Source organism: Phascolarctos cinereus, unplaced genomic scaffold (assembly GCF_003287225.1).
Source record: "Phascolarctos cinereus isolate Bilbo 61053 unplaced genomic scaffold, phaCin_HiC Scaffold_5;HRSCAF=322, whole genome shotgun sequence".
NCBI classification, from domain to species: Eukaryota; Metazoa; Chordata; class Mammalia; order Diprotodontia; family Phascolarctidae; genus Phascolarctos; species Phascolarctos cinereus.
Window position 1 is genome coordinate 259175983 of NW_027555958.1, and position 15335 is coordinate 259191317.

Consider the following 15335-nt stretch of genomic DNA (forward strand, 5'->3'; position numbering starts at 1 on the left):
CCTTTGGGATATACAAAACAAAAATAGTCTTGTGCTCAAGGAACTCATGTTTTATTGAGAAAACTAAAATAAGTAAATACCAGCCAACTCAGAGGTGAGGAAAATACTAACAAGTGTTTGTATTGGGGTAGACTTTGAATAGGAAGTGGCTCTTGAGCTCAGTCCAGAAGGAAGCTATGGATTCTGAGAAACATAGGTCCTTTTAGTCATGGAGGACAATTTGTGTAATAGAATGAAGGCTGGAGATAGCATGTTGAGTTTGGGGAACAATTAGTAGTTCAGTTGGGCTGGAATTTAGAGTGCTTGAAAGGAAATACTATGAAGTAAATCTGGAACTGTGGATGAGGGAATATTGATTGATTAAAATGGCAGGTTATATGGTATTTATTCTAGAGGCAGTAGGGAGCCCCTAAATATTGTTGAGAAAGGGAGTGAGATTGTCATATTTTGGTCTCTGAGGATGGAAGTAGGGAAGACAAATAAAAGCTAAGGCAGTAATCCAGGTGAAAACTGATGAAGGCTTGAAGCAGGATGATGGCTTTGTGAATGGAGAACATGGGACAAAAAAGGAATGTTATGAAGGTTGAATCAGCAGTATTTAGGAACTGTTTAGTATAATTGAACTGCCCAGTCAAGGTGTGGGTGATGGACTGAGAGAACAGGAAAGATAAAGAAACTTGCAGTTATAAAGAAGATGAACAATAGAGATTTTTGAGGAATGAGTCAGAGGTAGAGATGGAAGCACAGTTATATAAGAAATTTCAGAATTCATCATCGTGGAAGCAGAGATCTTAATAGTCTGTGTGGGATGGCTGAGGTAGCATGAAGATAAAGATCATAGGATGTAAAGTGGAAGACTCTATGTGAATATAGAAATCCCTGAGTTATAAGGGCAAGCAGCAGGGGTTGAGAGGAACGCTGAGCCAGGTTCTCAGTTCCTTGAGAAAGCATGAGAGGATGTAGGCTGGAATCTCATTAAGGACTGTAATGAAGATCTGGATATGGTGAAATAGTCTGAACCCCCTAGAAGTTGCTGAGTGATGGCAAAGGTATGGTCTAGAGGTAGAAGTGAGTAACATTCCTCCTGATCCATTATATTCATGTTCATGAAAGCTGGAACACCTAGCACTTGAAAAAGGTTTCTAGGGGAGAATGGTTCAGGAAAACCAATGAAAAGAAAAGCCCTGATAATATAAGAAAAAATAAAATTGATTATATTTTAACAGACAGAATATGACTCATTACTGATATGGGAGTCATTCCTGAACCACTTCTCTGTCTATTTTTAGGCAGTCACTTTCTTAGAGTAAAGGTAGAAATCAGAGCTAGAAAAAAAGAATAACAATGAGAAAAAGAACAATGTGGGCAATCAGAAGAGTGCAGTAATATAATTTTGTTTGTAAAATCTTATAGAAAAGGATGTTGTAGAGAAATAATTTTGGCTCACAAAACAGTAGCTGTAGAAATTAATAATAACTTAAAGAAGTTTGGAAAGAGACCCACCTTTGTGTAGTTTTTCCTAGGAAATTTATAGAAAAAGTGAAAAGACAACAAGCCGAAGAAAAATGAAAATAATCTGCAAGGATTTTTTGTCATCAAGGACCATAGAATCACCACACCAGACTCTTAAAATAGTGTTTAGAGCTTGATGTGTTCATACAGGTGACAGTAACAGCATTAAGAAGAACAAAGATGGCAAATAATGCTGGCCCAGTGTCTAAATATTTATAGAAGGGACCTCTGCTAGAGCTGACAAACTTTTGAAAGCATTGTGAGATTGATTCACAAGGTATCTGAAAGAAAGGAAGATATCAAAAGTATGGAAAACCATCATAGGCCTTACCAAAAACACCCAGCAAAACTTGAACAGCTACTGACTCAAAAAAAGTTTTCACGAGAATTTTCTACACACACTTAAATTAAGGACATTCTTGATAATGTATTTGTAGATATCAGGTAGTGATATTCCTTAATAGATCATATTTTGACTGTTACAGTTGTCTAAAACGTAGAGAATGCCAGATCCCTCTGAACTTACTCTTTTTGTTTCTTTTTTCCATTAACAAAAATTTATGTTGTTTCCTGATATTTAATTGAAAAAACCAAACCAAACCAAAAACCTTTTTAATGCATATAGTCAAGCAAAACAAATTCTCAAATTGTCCATGTCCAGAAATATAGGTCTCATTTTGTATCTTGAATCTACTACTTCTTTGTCAAGAATTAGGTAGCTGATTCTCTGGAGTCATGGTTGGCCACTGCATTAATCAGAGATCCATGAAAATAGTTTGTTTTTACATTATTGTTGTTGTTTAGATTGTTCTTCTGGCTCTCTTCACTTTGCTCTGAATCAGTTCATACAAGTATTCCCAGAAACAATCCTTGTTCTCATTTATTTCAACATAGTGTTATTCCGTTAAATTAACTTCTCATAATTTGTTTAGCTATGCATACACTAACTTATGGAGATGTTCATCATTCTCAGTTCTTTGCCACTGGAAAAAAAAATTGCTATGAATATTTTTGTTCATACAAGTCCATTCCCTCTTTTTGATCTCTTTGGGGTATAACTCTATAGTCATAGTATTGTTGGGCCAAAGGGTAGTGAGTTTTGAAATTTCTTGCCAGAATGACTCTACCAGTTTGTTCTGACCTCTACCAGGCAGCACAATGTTACATGACTTACAGGCCTATATCTGTGGAAAAGTTTATTTGTGCTACTCCCTCATTAGGTAATGTTTCCTTATTCCTCTTATCAGTAAGTCAGTCAACTAGCATTTATTAAGCTCCAGCTTTGTGCCAGGTACTGTAGTAAGTGCTAGGGATACAAAGACCAGGAAAAGATAATCCCTGCTCTCAATATGCAAACAATTACATATACAATTGTTGTATTCAGGATAAATTGGAAATAATTAACAGAGGGAAGGCACTAGCAATAAGAGAAATTGGGAAAGGCTTCTTGTGGAAGGTGGGACTTTTGCTGAGACCTAAAGGAATCCAAGGAAGCCATGAGGTAGAGATGGGAAAGGAGAGATGTTCCAGGCATGGAGGATAGACAGTGAAAAAGCTTAGAGCCGATAGATGGGAGTTTTTTGTGCTAGGAACAGCAAGGAGCTCAGTGCCACTGGATTGTTGAGTAAGTGCTGGGATATAAAGTTTAAGCTTGAGAGGTAAGAGTGTGCTAGTATGCGGAGGGCTTTATTAGCCAAAGAGGATATTGGATCCTGGAAGCAGTAGAGGTTTATTTGAATTGAGGATTTATTTGAATGGGGGAGTGACATGGTCATAACTGTGCTTTATAAAGATAAATTTGACAGTTGAAGGGTGCATGGACTTGAGTCAGGGACACCAGTGGGTAGCTAAACAATAGGTTAGGTATAAAGTAATAATTGTTTTAACCAGGTGGTGGAGATGTCAGAGGAGAAAATATAAGATGCTATGAAGGTAAAATTGAGAGGTCTAGGAAACACATTAGATATGGGGGGATGGGATGACATAGAATGAGGAATTGAAGGTGATATCTAGTTTGTGAGCATGGGTGACTGGGAGATGGTGGTACCCTTCATAGTAATAGGGAAATTAGGGAGAGGGTAGATTTTTTGGGAAATATATATATGAATTCAGTTTTTGAAATGTTGAGCTTAAGATGTCTACAAGAAAATCTAGTTGATATACTTCCCTCTAACTTTTCATAATAATGTACTTTCCTGGTTCTCCTCCTACCTATCTAGTCTATCCTTCTTAGTCTTTTTTTGGTGGGTCCAGTAGGCATTTTGAAGATTTTGAGACTGGGGATCAGAAGAGACATTAGGGCTGGATAAATAAGTCTGAGAGTCATTTGTATAGACATGATAATTGAATCTTTTGGAGCTGATGAATCCACCAAGTGAAATAGTATAGAGGGAGAAGAAAAGAAGGCCCAGGACAGAGCTTTGGTGGAGAGGAATGGCCACAGTTAGGAGGCAAGAATGATGAACCTGGAGAAAATAAGGAATGGTTACCTAGGTAGGAGGAAAAGTAGAAGAGAAGTTTCAGAGGAGAGTATATTCAGAAGCAAGATGTAGTCAATAGCATCACATGGATGAAAACTAAGGAAAAGTTATTTGATGAATCAGTTAAGAGATTACAGGAAACTTTTGAGAGGTCAGTTTCATTTGAGTGATGAAGTTGGAAGCCGGATTATGAGGGGCTAAGAAGTAAGAGGAAAAGAATGAAGAAAGCAAAAGAGGCTGAGATGGGGTGATCATACAGGTAGGAGAAAAAGGCAAGAGCATTGTTAGGGAAATCTAGAAAGAAGAATGTATGAAGTATAGTGAGATGTTCAAGTGTGTCAGACACTGTGGAGCAGTTAAGAAAGATATGCATTGACAACAGGCCATTAGATTTAGCAAGTAAATAATAATCTGTAATTTTGGAGAGAGTACTTTTGAGAGAATAATGAAAGGTGAAGAGGGAGCTCTTGATGAATTCATTTTTTTTCAGTGAAATAACATACAAGGTACTCAACTGGGAGTGGGGAGTATAGTGAGCCATGAGAGCTTTGAGGAGGGATGAAAAGATTGCAAAAAGCTGCTGTAGTGACTGGGATGGTAAATAAATTAAGAAATTGTAAAGGGATTGTCTTGCTACAGGGAGGGCCCAGTTGAAATTATGCACCATGATTTTGTAGTCAGCCAGTCAGCACAGTGTCATGATTTTCTCCAGCTTCATTCAGCAGTATGAGTAGGATGTAAAGGTAACAGATGGTGGAGTACTTTAAGACTTAGGTTTGGCAGAGCAAGATTGGCAATAGGCTAAGGGATAAGGGGTTCAGAGAAGAAGGGGAAGGAAAGCAAAAGGATGGAGGGGAAGAGAATAAGTATTTATATAGCATCTATTTTGTGTCAGATACCATGCTAAGAACTTTTAAAAATATCGCATTTGATGCAGAAGCAGTATAGTGTTGAATTAATTTACCAAGGGGTCAAGACGTGAAAGGGAAGAGAGTTTAACATTGTAGGGGTGATGGTCTAGAAAAGTACTGAGAGGTAGAGGAATTGCAGGTCATAATGAGAATGTAGAATAGAGTTTGGGGTTGCAAGGCAGACAGACTGGAGGAGTAACATTGTGATCCGATAAAGGAATTTCAGAGTTCATGAACGTGGAAGTGGTGCATTTGTGGGTGATGACAAAATCTAAGGGAAGAGTATGACTGTCTCACTGTGTAGCTGAAGTGGGATGGAGAAATAGTCATAGCAAATGACTAAGTTGAGGAACTGTAAAGTTAGGGTATTTGATGGAGTATTAATATGTATGTTGAAGTTCCCTTGATTGAGGGTAGGAATTAGGGAAGAGATGATGACTGTGAGCTAGGCACTGAATTCATTGAAGCTGATAATAGCCACCAGGATCTTGGTTGGGTAATAAGTATAGATTGAATGAATTCCAAAAGAGAAGTTACTGAGTTACAGTGATAGATGGAGAGCCAGTTATGGCAGTAGGGAGAAAAGTATATTCAAATGCCCCTAACAGTTCCAGAGATTGAGAGGTTATGGAGGAAGTATGTAGGAAAGCATAACCAGTGATGGAAAAGTTGGCTAGGGAATCTGTGCCACCTGAAGGGAGCTAGGTCTTAGTGAATGCAAGAAGATGGAAGAAGTGGGAAAGGAACAGGTTTAAGATGAATGCAAATCTATTGTTTTTGGAGCAGGCATTGCAGAGAGCACAGTGCAAGAAATGAGTAGCTTTAGAGTGGGGTGTTGAACAATGGCAGCTAGGCATTCAGAATCACTGGGATGGATAAAAGGGGAATGAATGAATAAAAAATGTCTGTATCAAGTGCTCACTCTGTGCCAGGTACTGTGTTAAATGCTGGGGAAAAATATAAATATACATACTTACTAGGTATGTGAACCTGGGTTAGTCACTTAACCCCCATTTGCCTCAATTTCGTCATCTGTAAAATGAGGATAATAATAGAACTTATCTTCCAGGTTTGTTGTGAGGATCAAATGAGATAATAATTGAAAAGCACTTAGCACGGTCACGGTGCCTAGCACATAGTGAATATTACATAAATGTTATTTCTTACCAAATACCAAAATATTTTGAATATTACAGCTTTGTAGTATAGTTTGATATCTGGTAATGCTAGAACCCCTTCTTTCCCATGTTTTTTCACTGGCTCTCTTTATCGTCTTGGACTTTTGGTTCTTCCAGATGAATTTTGTTATTGTTGTTTCTGTTTCTATAAGGTAATTCTTAGTTTGATTGTTATGGCACTGAATAAGTAAATTGATTTATTATATTGACTTAGTCTACCTATAAGTAATTAATATTTCTCCAGGTATTTAGATCTGCCTTTATTTGTGTGAAGAGTGTTTTGCAGTTGTGTTCATATAGATCTTTTGTGTGTCTTGGCAGACAGACCTACTCTCAAATATTTTATACTGTCCAAGTAATTTTAAATGGTATTTCTTTTTATTTCTCTTCCTGATGGATTTTGTTATTAAGATACAGAAATGCTGATGATTTGCATTTGTTTAAATCCTTCAACTTTATTGAAGATTTTAATTGTTCTGATTAGTTTTGTAGTTGACTCTCTGGGGTTTTCTAAGTAAAATAATTATATCATTAGCCAAAAGTGATAATCTTGCTTACATTATTCCTTCAGTTTCTTTTTCAAAAGAATTGTTATAGCCAGCATTTTTGGTAATCTTTCACAATTTCTTGAGAAAAATTAAATATATCCTATAAGGAACAAATTTATTGTCCTTTTTTATATGAAAGTAATGATACTGATTTATCATTCGTTATTGTCATTCAGTTGTGTCTGATTCTTTGTGATCCTGTGTGCTATAGCATGGTGGGCCCTTCTGTACTCTACTATCTCTTTTTTTTTTCTTCCAGCTATTTAAGTTCTTTATTTCTTTAAGGAGCATTTCTAAAAAAAAAAAATAATTAATTGATTTTTAGTTTTCAGCATTCACTTCCATAAGATTTTGAGTTCTAAATTTTTTCCCTCTTTCTGCCCTCCACCTCCCCAAGATGGTATGCAGTTGGTTTAGGCTCTTCATATACATTCATATTAAACGTATTTTCCCATTAGTCACGTTGTAAAGAAGAATTAGGTAAATGGGAGGAAACACAGAAAGAAGAAACAAAACAAAATTAAAAAGAGAGAGAGAGAGCAAATAGTATGCTTTGATCTGCATTCAGACTCCATAGTTCTTTTTCTGGATATGGATGGCATTTTCTATCATAAGTTTTTTGGAGTTGTCTTAGATCCTTGCATTTCTGATAAGAGCTGAGTCTATCAAAAATTAGTCATTGCACAACGTGGCTGTTGCCGGTACAACGTTCTCCTTGTTCTGCTCACTTCACTCAGCGTTAGTCTATACAGTCTTTCCAGGTTTTTCTGAAGTCTGTCTACTCATCATTTCTTATAGCACAATAGTATTTCATTACATTCATGTATTACAACTTGTTCAGCCATTCCCCAATTGATGGGCATCCTCTCAATTTCTAATTCTTTGCCACCACAGAAAGAGCTGCTGTAAATATTTTTGCACATGTAAGTCCTTTTCATATTTTTATGATCTCTTTGGAATACAGCCCTAGAACTGCTATTCCTGGGTCAAAGGTTATGCACATTTTTATAACCCTTTGGGTATAGTTCCACATTACTCTCCAAAATGGTTGGATCATTTCACAACTCCGCCAACAATTCATTAGTGTTCCCATTTTTCCACATCTCCAACATTTATCATTTTCCTATTTTGCCATGTTAGCCAATCTGTTAGGTGTGATGTGGTACCTCGGAGTTGTTTTGATTTGCATTTCTCTAATCAATAGTTATTTAGAGCATTTTTTCCTATAACTATAGTTTTAATTTCTTCATCTGAAAACTGCCTGTTCATATCCTTTGACTACCTATCAGTTGGGGGATGACTTGTATTCTTATATATTTGACTCAATTTTCTATATATTTTAGAAATGAGACCCTTATCAGAGACACTGGTTGTAAAAATTCTTCCCCAGTTTTCTGCTTCCCTCCTAATCTTGTTTGCATTGGCTTTGTTTGTATAAAAACTTTTCAATTTAATATAATCAAAATTATCTGTTTTGCATTTTGTAATGTTCTCTATCTCCTGTTTGGTCATAAATTCTTCTGTTCTCCATAAATCTGGCAGGTAAACTATTCCTTGCTCTCCTAGTTCGCTTATGGTATCAGCCTTTATATCTAAATTGTAGACTCATTTTTAAAAAAATTTTGTTTTATTTTGTTTTTTTGCTAGGCAGTGAGGTTAAGTGACTTGCCCAGAGTTACACAGCTACTAAGTATTATGTGTCTGAGGCTGGATTTGAACTCAGGTCCTCCTGGGTGCTCAGCCCATTTTGACTTTATTTTGGTATATGGTAAAAGGTTCTATGCCTAGTTTCTACCATGCAATTTTTCCAGTGTTCCCAGAAATTTTTGTCAGATCGTGAGTTCTTATTCCAGAAGCTAGAGTCTTTGGGTTTATCAAAAAGTAGATTACTATAGTCATTGAATATTGTGTCTTGTGTACTTAACCTATTCCACTGATTTATCACTCTATTTCTTAGCTAGTACCAAACAGTTTTGATGATTGCTCCTTTGTAATACAGTTTTAGATCTGGTACTGCTTGGCTACCTTCCCTTGCATATCTTTTAATTAATTCCCTTGATATTCTTGACCTTTTGTGCTTCCAGATGACTTTTGTTATTTTTTCTAGCTCTATAAAATAATTTTTTTGTACTTTGATTGGTATAGCATTGAATAAGTAAATTAATTTAGGTAGAATTGTCATTTTTATTATATTAGCTCGGCCTACCCATATTTTCCTAGTTATTTAGATCTGACTTTATTTGTGTGAAAAATGTTTTGTAATTGTGTTTCTGGGTTTATTGTGGCAGCTGGACTCCCAAATATTTTATATTGTCCACAGTTACTTTAAATAGAATTTTTATTTCTATCTCTTGCTGCTGGGCTTTGTTAGTAATATATAGAAATGTCACATAAGAGGTTTTTTTTTTAATATCCTGCAGTTTTGCTAAAGTTGTTAATTATTTCAGGTAGTTTTTTAGTTGATTCTCTAAGATTCTCTTAGTATACCATCATATCATCTGCAAAGAATGATGGCTTTGTTTCCCCATTACCTATTCTAATTCTTTCAATTTCTCTTTCTTTTCTTATTGCTAAAGGTAACATTTCTAGTACAATAATGATAACAGTCATCATAATAGACGTCCTTGTTTCACCCCTGATTTTACTGGAAATGCTTCTAGCTTATCCCTAATACATGCTTGCTATTATGTCCCTATTACATTACATCCCTATTATGCTTGATGATGGTTTTATATAGATGCTACTCATTATTTTAAGGAAGTTTCCATTTATTGCTATGCTCTCTAGTGTATTTAAGAGGCATGGGTGTTGTATTTTGTCAAAAGATTTTTCTGCATCTATTGAGATAATCATATAATTAATTTTGTTATTGATATAGTCAATTATGATGATAGTTTTCTTAATATTGAACTAGCCTTGCATTTCTGGTATAAATCCCACCTGGTTGTAGTGTATTATCCTTGTGATAAGTTTCCATAATCTCTTTGTTAATATTTTATTTAAAATTTTAGTATCTATATTCATTAGGGAAATTGGTCTATAATTTTCTTTGTCTGTTTTGGCTCTTCTTGGCTTAGGTGTTGGCACCATATTTGTATCATAAAAAGAATTTGATAGGACTTCTTTGCCTGTTTTTCCAAAAATAGTTTATGTAGTATTGGAATTAATTGTTCTTTAAGTGTTTGGTAGAATTCACTTGTAAATCCATCTGGCCCTGGAGATTTTTTCTTAGGGAATTCATGGATAGGTTGTTCAGTTTCTTTTTCTGAAAAGGGTTTATTTAAATATTTTATTTCCTTTTCTGTTAACTTGGCAATTTATATTTTTGTAAATATTCATCCATTTCACTTAGGTTTTCAGATTTATTGGCATATAGTCGAGCAAAATAGCTCTGAATTATTATTTTAGTTTCTTCTTTATTGGTGGTGAATTCACCTTTTTTATTTTTGATACAGGTAATTTGGTTTTTTCTTTTTTTTTTTTTAAATCAAATTAACCAAAAGTTTATCTGTTTTATTGTTTTTCCCCCCATAAAACCAGCTCCTAATTTTATTTATTAGTTCAATAGTTTTCTTAATTTCAATTGTATTAATCTCTCCTTTGATTTTAAGAATGTCTTATTTGGTATTTAATATAGGATTTTTAATTTATTCTTTTCCTAGTTTTTTTCATTGCGTGTTCAATTCATTGATCTCATCTTTCTCTGTTTTATTACTGTAAGCATTGAGAGATACAAAGTTTTCACTAAAAACTGCTTTGACTACATCCCATAAGTTTTGATGTGTTGTCTCATTATTATCATTCTTTTGGAAGAAGTTATTGTTTCTGTGATTTGTTGTTTTACCCACTCATTTTTTAGGATTAGATTATTTAGTTTTCAATTAATTTTTTAGTCTATCTTTCCATGGCCCTTTATTACATGTAATTTTTATTGCATCATGATCTGAAAAGGCTGCATTTAATATTTCTGCCTTTCTGCACTGGATTGTAAGGTTTTTATGCCCTAATACATGGTCAGTTTTTGTGCTGAGTAAAAGGTATATTCCTTTCTGTTCCCATTCAGTTTTCTCCAGAGGTCTACCATATGTAACTTTTCTAAGATTCTATTCACCTCCTTAATTTCTTTCTTGTTTATTTTGTGGTTAGATTTATCTATTTCTGAGAGGGGGAGGTTGAGATCCCCCACTAGTGTAGTTTTGCTATTTTTTTCCTGTAGCTCCCTTAACTTCTCTAAGACTTTGAATGCTATACCACTTGGTGCATGTATGTTTAGTATTGATATTACTTCATTATCTATTATGGTACCTTTTGGCAGGATGTAGTTTCATTCCTTATTCTTTTAATTAGATCTATTTATATTTTTGCTTTGTCTGAGATCAGGACTGCTACTCCTACTTTCTTTATTTCAGCTGAAGCATAATATATTCTGTTCCAGCCTTTTATCTTCACTCTGTGTCTCTGTGCTTCAGATGTGTTTCTTATAAACAACTTATTGTAGGATTGGTTTTTAATCCACTCTATCTGCTTCTGTTTTATGGGAGAGTTCATCCCATTCACATTCACAGTTATGATTTCTAAGTGTATTTTTCTCTCCATCTTATTCCCTTCCCCATTTATGCCTTTTTCTCTCCTTTTTCTCTTTCTCTCCTCACTAGTATTTTGCTTTTGACCACTTCTGTCATCCTGCCTCCCTTTTCTTTCCCCTTTCTCTTACTACTTCTTCCCTCCCTTCTTCCTTGCCTTCTATCAGCTCCCCTCTCTTTTCTTTCCCCTTTCCCCTCCTACTTCCTATTGTTTAAGATAGATTTCTATATCTAACTGAGTGTGTATGTTATTTCCTCTTTGAGCCAAATCTGATGACATTAAGGTTCAAACAATGCTTGTTTCCATGTCTTCTTTCTAGGGGCAGCTAGGTGGTGCAGTAGATAGAGCACTGGCCCTGAAGTCAGGAGGACCTGAGTTCAAATTCGGCCTCAGACACTAGACACTTACTAGCTGTTTGACCCTGGGCAAGTCACTTAACCCCAATTGCCTAAAAAGAAAAAAAATTAAAATCCATGTCTTCTTTCATTCTGCTGTAATAGGTCTTTGTGCCTCTTCATGTGATATAATTTACCCTTTTCTGCCTTCTCCTTTCCCGTTCTCCCAGTACTATCCTTTTTTTTTAATCATCTGATCAAATTCAACTTATACCCACACTGTCTATCTATGTATACCCCTTCTAAGTGCCATAATAAAGATACAGTTCTCAAGAGTTACATGTATCATCTTCCCATGTAGGGTTGTAAATACTTTAACCTTAGTGATTAATGTGGTTTTTTTCCTTTCTAGTTTTATCTTTTTATCCTTCTCTTAAGTCTTGTATTTGGAGATCAAATTTTATGTTGAGTTCTGGTCTTTTCATCAGGAAGGTTTGGAAGTCCTCTATTTCATTGAATGTTCATCTCTTTCCCTGAAAGATTATGTTCAGTCTTGCTTCTTGGTTGTAATCCAAACTCCTTTACATTCCAGAATATTTTAGTCTAAGCCCTTCTGTCCTTTAATGTAGAAATTGCTAGGTCCTGTGTAATCTTGAATAGTTCTGTGATATTTAAATTGTTTCTTTCTGCCTACTTGCAGTATTTTCTTCTTGATATGGAAATTCTGGAATTTGGCTATATTATTCCTTGGAGTTTTCCTTTTGGGATCTCTTTCAAGAGGTGATTGGTGGATTCTTTCAATGACTGTTTTGCCCTCTGGTTCTAGGACCTCAGGGCAGTTTTCCTTGATGATTTCTTGAAAGATGCTGTCTAGTCTCTTTTTTTGATCACTGCTTTCAGGAAAGGTACACTAATAATTTTTAAATTCTCTCTCTTGGATCTATTTTCCAGGTCAGTTGTTTTTCCAGTGAGGTATTTCACATTTTCTTCAGTTTTTTTTTATTCTTTTGATTTTGTTTAGTTGTTGATGTCTCATAGAGTCATTAGCTTCCACTTGCCCAATTCTGATTTTTAAGGAATTTTTTTTCCCAGTTGTCTTTTGTTACCTCCTTTTCCATTTAGCCAATTCTAGTTTTTAAGGAGTTGTTTTCTTTAGTGGATTTTTTTCTCCCCCATTTGGCCAATTGTATTTTTTAAGGAATTGTTTTCTTCAGTCAGTTTTTATCCTTCCTTTTCCAAGCTGTGGACCCTCTCTTGCATACCTCTCTTGTTTTCCTAATTTTTCTTCTACCTCTCTTATTTGACTTTTAAAATCCTTCTTGAACTCTTCCAAGAAGGCTTTTTGGGTTTGAGACCAGTTTGTATTCCCCTTTGAGGTTTCAGATATAGGTATATTGACAATATTATCCTCTTCAGAATTTGTATTTTGATCTTCCCTGTCCCAATAGAAGCTGTGTATGGTCAGTGTTCATTTTTGCTCTTTTTCCTGGCTTTTAAAGTTGAGCTCGACTTCTGGGGCAGAAGGGGCACTGTCTCAAACTTCTTGTGCTGAGTGCTAGGGGCCTGGTCAGGGGCTGTGTGTGCTGGAACCTCAGGTGCTAGCAGATGTAAACTGTAGGGGCTGAGAGCTTTCCTGGTGCTGACCTGTGGACCTTGTGCTAGTGTCTGGTATGTGCTGAGGCCGGGTGTGGTTTTTTTGCATTTCTACATGCTGTGCTGATGCATGTGATATAGCCCTCTGGAGGATGCCTGCCCCCTGGTGCTCCTCTGTACCATCTGGAGATCTGGCCACTGCCTCCTGGGGCTGCACTAGAGCATGGAGAGGTCTGGAAGCTGGAAGACACCCAGCAGCTTGAGGCTGAGCTGAAGCATAGGGAGTTCCGCAGCTAGGGCCGACTTGCCTGCGCAGGGCTGTACCAGCATGTGGTGGTTCTCTGAGCTGGAGTCTGCTGGTTCCCATGGTTATGCTAAGGCATGTGGCGGATCCTGATGTTGGCATTTGCCTACTCCACTATCCTCCAGCTCAGCATCTCCTGCTGGTTTGCTGTTGTAGGCCTTGTTGGTGGCTTGCTGAGATGCTTCTTGTCCTGGAATGTGCTACCCTTTTACCCTGAGTGAGATAGACCTTTCTTGATGACCCCCTAAGTTTCCTGGGCTAAACGACTGCTTCACTCTGTCTTTCTGCTGCCTCCACTGTTCTAGGATTTTTCCTGGGGCACTATTTTCTGCTTTTTTCAGAGATCAGTTTGGGAGAGTGACAGCAATTTACTGTTTACTCCGCCATCTTGGCTCCTGGAAAACCTTAGGTTTTTTTTTAGTGTAAGATACCTTATATTCTGTTTCAATCTTGTCCTTTTTTTTTTCTTCAGTATTTCTCTATATTGTTTTAATCTTGTCCTTTTTTTTTCCTTCAGTGTTTCTTGTTTCATGGATTTGTTAACTTCTATTTAGTCCATTCCAGTTTTCAAGGAGGTTCCAGTCATTTTTCTCCATGTCAGAAATGGTTTCCCTCTTCTTTGACTACTGACCTCCCTGGCCTGCTATAATGCCTGACTAAAATCCTGCCTTCTATAGGAAGCCTTCTCCAATCCCTCTTAATTCCAATTCTTAGTTTTTTCCTATTTATAGGTTGCTTTTTATGTTTGTTCATATGTTGTCTCCCTCATTAGAGCCTATGAAATTAGAGCCTCCTGGTTGTTCCATAAACAAGACATTCCATCCCTTGGCTGTGGACATTTTCTTTGACTGTTCCCTTTGCCTAGAATACTCTCTCTCTTCTGTTTTACCTGCTGGCCTCCCTGGAGTCCTTTAAGTCCCATCTAAAATCTCATCTTTTATTGAAGCCTTCTCTTAATTTTATTGAAGCCCTCTTAATTTTAGATAGGATTATTTAAGTATCTTGTTTTCTGTTAATTTGTATTTTTGTATATATTTGGATTTTCTGTTTTATTGGTATATAGTGGGGGAAAATAGCTTCTGATAATTGTTTTTCTGTTTTCTTCATTGATGAGAGATATAACGAAAATGTTTGTTCTGTACATTTGGAGCAAACAGCTAGAAAAGTAACTAAGGAAAAGAGGATACAGCTGGTCTTATCTTGTTTTGCTGATAGAAGTTAGTTAAGTAGAAGAAAAGGTTCCATAAAATTGAAACAACTGCTAAAAGTAACTAAGTAAAATGGCATAAATCTGGTCTTATCTTGTTTTCCTGTTAGAAGTTGTAAGTAGGACAAAGGTTAAGCTTTGCTTAGAATGCGCATGCTTAATAGGCTTATAAATATTAGCTTCTCTACCTCCAGGAGGGGCTAAGCCACCATTTTCTGAAGTGGGATGTTTGAAGAAGGAGGGATGGACCTATCAAGGAATAGCTGTATGATAGGCATACTGGAAAGTTGTACACTCTGGAGTACTCAGCCAATGAGGAAACAGAGGAGGGATTTTGTGGCCGGGATTAGAGATAAATAGTGAACTCCTGCTTTGTTACAATGTATCCTAGTTTGTAGGACACCTACGGTGGCAACTGTGTGATAAACTGGGCTTTTAACTTCCTCCCTCCTGAGTCTGAATGAGTTATTTCTCACAATTGATTATCAATTTACCTTTTTAATTTTGATGCTGATAATTTGGTTTTCTTCTTTTTTAAAAAATAAGATGAGCTAATGGCTGACTTATCTATTTTACTTAAAAAAAGTTATGAGTTTAATAGGACATCTTTTATTGACAGAATTGGTGCTAAGATGTTTTTAAATTGTGTGTGAAACTTAGGCATCATTTTAAAGAACATTCTT

The 15335-nt window shown here is 36.1% G+C and overlaps 1 protein-coding gene across 4 annotated transcripts in view; it reads left to right on the plus strand.

Annotated features, from left to right (window-relative positions):
• Nucleotides 1-15335, plus strand: part of TBCD (tubulin folding cofactor D) — a 502517-nt gene that overhangs the window by 90199 nt on the left and 396983 nt on the right. The window lies entirely within an intron of this gene.